Here is a 4757-nt window from a genome sequence, read left to right as displayed (position 1 = left end):
TGTGGGCGATGCGGTGCTGCCCCGCGGGTCCCGCTCGGGGTTTGCTCGCGCTGTGGAACGCGCAGACGGGCAGGTGGGGGTGAGATGCCGTAGTTAAATATTTTGGCGTGTAACAATAGCGACGCTTTGAGTAGTTCCGCGCCGTATTGCTGGTGCAGAATACCCGCGAATGTGGCATAAACCGAGATAGCCGGGTAAGAGCTCCCGTCAGCTGCAGGCTTTGAGTTTAATCTGCGGCTTTATGTTCTGCTGTCCTGCGGTGCTTGGGCGAATGGTTGGTAAAGTCACCGCGACGGTAGGATTCCTACATTCTCAAGTATATTCTCAGGAATAATGGTTGACTCCAACGTCATCTGAAAGGGCAGTGCTGTGTCAGACACTGACATAGCTGGCTGGTTGCTGTAGGACCAGAGATGGGAACGGAGAGGGATGGGGAAAGAAGGACTTCTGTGCCAATGTACACTTCAAGGGAGAAGTGCAGTGCGTGCAGGCAGCTGTGTAGGGCAGATGAATGAGGTGGTCCCTGTGTATCCTTCCTTACAACAGAGGAGCAGGAGGGAGGCACGTGACCCTGCACGGTACACAGTGCCTTATGATTGTTGGTTCTGGCTGCTAAGGATGGCAGGAACTCGGCAACAAAGCAGGTCGGTAGGTAACGAGGCTGCCGGCAATCACTCCGGGCATGATGATAATGAAGGGAGTGCGAGCCTTCCTGTCTAGGAGCAGCGAGTGTGGGTCAGGTGGAAACCTCCCTCCTGGGCAGTTCCCAGCCTTCCCAAGTTCTCGTGCCTGTGCTGGTGTGATGGGGTCGGTAAGAGGAGCAGGAGGAGGCTTAACTCCTTCTGCACTTGGTGCTGGCCCAGGAGAGCCATGTGGATAGAGAAAGCTGGTTGTAACCTCTCACACTTCCTTCCTTATTCACTTTTTTCATCTTCTTGATGCACGGATGGCAAAGGTGTGATGTGTGTGGTGAGGCTGTCAGCTGCCTGTGAAGGCAGTGGTCCCATGTGCCTTGTGCATAGTATTTCCTTTTGGGTTAAGCTCTAAGGTATGAGGGTTTACACCTCTTAGAAAAGTGTGGTTAGCATTCACCATCCTAAATCTGGAGGACTTGGACTGAGCAAATGGTGTGGAACTTGGTACGTTAACCCAAGGATATTGAAAAGCAATATCAATTGTAACATCCCTAAGATGTTATCTATTTATTGTAGGTACTATGCCCTGTTGATTTGAGTGAAAACCAGAAATAAGGTTGTGTCGTGCATGGCTGCTAGGTTCACCTCCTTGAGCTCTGCAGTTGTCCCTCAGAAGTCTATGTGCTGCCCCAGAGGTGTTAGCAATCTTCGCGTGTGTGGTGGCCTTCAGCTCTGTGCTGAGCATTTACAAGGAAGTCTCTCTCAAATGAGAATAAAACAAGCAGCAACTGCTGTAAGCTGGCTGCTGACCTCCTTGGTATGGGATGTGGAGGACTGGCAGTGAGGGTGCTAGCAGAGAGCTCAGTCTGTCAGACAGTAGAGCAGTGCCACACAAAAAGGCTGAGGCAGAAATGTGCAGATCTGAAGCTGCACGTTGTTATTGGTAAGGAACCAGCTGTGTGGCTCAGGGCTGGGTCCTCACCCAGTTTAAATACCATCCAAGTCCTGGCTCTTGTTATTCCGCTCTTCAAAGAATGGGAGAATCCTGCTTGCAATGAAGTGGGTGGTTCCTCATAGCAGTCCCATCCCCTTTGTGCCTCCCTTGAGCTATGGAACAGAAGCACTGAAGTCCACCTGAGTGTGCAGAAGGGCCCGAAATCTGGACACGGTTGTGACAGGTTTGATGTGATCTGCGTGTGGCAGGAGCTGGGATGTGGAGATTCTGTGGACTTTCTGCTCCGATCACAAGTCACTGTTGGTAGGAAACTGAAATTCAGCCTTGCTCACACGTTCAGTTCTGCACAAACATCAGCCATACTTCCCCCTGTGTAACAGTAAACCAGTTCTATTATTTTAGTTTTACTTGGCATGTGCTACTTACACAAAGAATGCCCTCTTAATGATAAAGTGAACCATATTAGTGGCACTCAGAAGGCTTAAAATAAAGGCACCAGATGAAAAACCCTGCGAGGCAGCTCCATCAGCCTGCATTATTAAAGGTGCAGTATCTTGTTTCAATTAACACAGCTCAGTTTCACTGAAAGAATGTATCAGCCTTGTAAAGTGTAGTGGCTTACTAAAGCAAAATAACAAATCTAATTTAATCTAATGGCCCATAATTTTAAAATGTCAAGGTTCCCAGTGTGTTTGCTTAAACTACAATAACTGATGGTTGAAAGAACATCTGTATAAACAGTCGTTCTTGCTGCAAAGATTCGTAACAGCAACACAGTAATAAAGCCACATTTAATACTGGTGCAGCTCCTCAGGGTATTGTTATCTCCTCATCGCCTCATTAATATGCTCTGTCCTCATTGTTGAAACTTGGTTCAATTAGGGATGGCTTTTCCATAGACTTGTATTCCTTAGAAACTTTGCCAGCTGATAAGAATGCTTCCTTTATTGTTGTTTGGTAACAATAAACAAGGCATGCTTTCTGTCCCCTATGGTCGGAGTTTGACTTTGCCATTCCCTGTAGATGTGCATGCGCTAAACTGCAGTAATTTCTAACTCTGCCACTTTCATATGTATTTCCCTGGAGAGTTGTGTTGTTAGGAAGAAGCTTGTGAACCAGAGGCATTTGTTGGTTGTGTGGTTGCTTTTTTTCTTTATCTCCAATAGATTTCTCTGAATGCAGCAGCTTTAAGCTGGTTGCTTCTAGAACTGGGACCAGGTGTATTACCTGGTGCTTCTAGATGTGTCCTTTTGTGCAGCAGAACAGCCATGCCACCATCTGCTCCGCCATTACTATGAGGCAGTGTGAGAGGTATAAAAACAGTGATCCAGGCAAGTAAATTTCATGTTACTGTCTTGCATCAGAAGTCTGGAAACAAGATTTTGTTAGGACGTCTCTCCCTTCTGTGGATGCAGTTCTAGAAGGCTGAGGCTTCTGTCTCCCATTGCTTAAAAGTCAGTGGGAGTAGCTCATTGACAAAGTCATTCTTATATGACGAAGTGGATTGGGTTATCTACTGAAGGAGTCTAGAACCTGAGGAATACACACATTAGTTTATATGGCCTTCAAAATACAGTGTGACACTGATTGGCATGCCCTGACTTGGAGGAATATCAGAGATAAAGCTCCTCCTATTGAATATACTGGTTAAGCCTACTGATTGGCTGCATATATGAGAAACTTGTCTCTTGCAGAATTGTATCTTTGTGTCTAGACTATCAACTCTTCCTTTGCTTTCAAGGGGATTTTAAGATCTTTGATTAGGGACTCTAGTCCCACAACCATGGTGCCCCAGCAAGACTGGGACCATCAGTCTTGTTGATACTCAGGAATAGATTAAATCCAGCAGATGTTTTCTGCAGCAGGCAGCTCTGGAGAAGCCAGTCTGACTGCCTGTGAAAGTATCTGAATACAACCACTCAGATGTAGAAAGGTGCAATAAGGCTTAGGACTACATGGTTTTATTAAGCAAATCTTGTAGGAAAGTTGGTGAGTTATGTTGCAAACAATGCCTACAGCTGACTTTTTTTTTTTCAGTTTCTAGTCTTTCCTGTTTTCTTTGTGTTTCTTTTTATTCTCCTACTGGAAGAGTATTTTACTTGTGTACTTTACATAATGTATTGGGAATGAACTCAAAGGAGCAAGTGTAGTTATCTAGGCCAACAGTGCCTGACCTGGTAGTACTTCAGGTCTATAGCTTTGTACAATGAAGATGTCTGCCCTGCTGGTAAGAGGGTCCAGCTTGTGGGAAGGCTGCTGTGTGCAACCCCACATCCACTGGGGAAATATAGCAGAGATTCTCAGTTACTTCAGTAGGCATTGAACACAGTCCTTGAGCTTTGAAAAATAGTTTCAATTGACTGATTAGTATCCATCTTGGCTGTCTTTAAGTGCCTAACTATAGCTGATATGTGCTAGTCACAAATCTCTCATCATGGTGGAAGTTATAAAGCCTAGTATTAAATGTGGAGGTTGACAGGCCAGCCTGTGGCAGAGGGGTTGAGCTTGATGATTCTTGGGGTCCCTTCCAATCCAAGCCATTTTATGATTCTAGGAGGATGATCCTCAGACTGGAAGAAACCAATATGAATGGCTTGGACCAGCTGGTTAATCTGTGGACAGCTAAAGTTAGATTAATATTTTTCATAATGTCTGTAAGTCAATCACAAAAAGTCAAAAGATAGATGTGTGTTCAGAGTAATTTTACTGCAGTTATTATGACTTGGAATGGAATTCTTCATTCTTTCTCTACATCTCCAGGGCAGCATTTAGTGAAGGCAGATGAGGCTGATGGGGTGTTCTTCATTCTGGCTATGTTAGTCATTCAGTGGAATGAAAACTAAATTGTTTTTAAGGGTTGGAAGAACATGTCCAAACTCTATGACGTACTAAACCATCACCTTCTAGAAATGTTTTCCTCCCTGAGTTGCATGGCAGCTGTGTGTCCTGTGTACATGGACCCAATTCCCTTGTCATGAGAGCTGTGTAAGCTATGTTACAAGTAGTGCTTAACACAAAGGTGAGAATGGTGAGAACAACAATACTATTGATAAAGGGATAATGTCAGGAAATTTAGGGTTGAGCTGCTAATTTCCTTAAACTGAATTTATTTCTCCTTTCATTACTAAAATTCTAAAACAGTTAAAAGATCTGCCCTTAAAACCAGA

The sequence above is a fragment of the Meleagris gallopavo genome, chromosome 4, assembly GCF_000146605.3.
Source record: "Meleagris gallopavo isolate NT-WF06-2002-E0010 breed Aviagen turkey brand Nicholas breeding stock chromosome 4, Turkey_5.1, whole genome shotgun sequence".
NCBI classification, from domain to species: domain Eukaryota; kingdom Metazoa; phylum Chordata; class Aves; order Galliformes; family Phasianidae; genus Meleagris; species Meleagris gallopavo.
Note: the sequence above shows the minus strand (reverse complement) of the source record.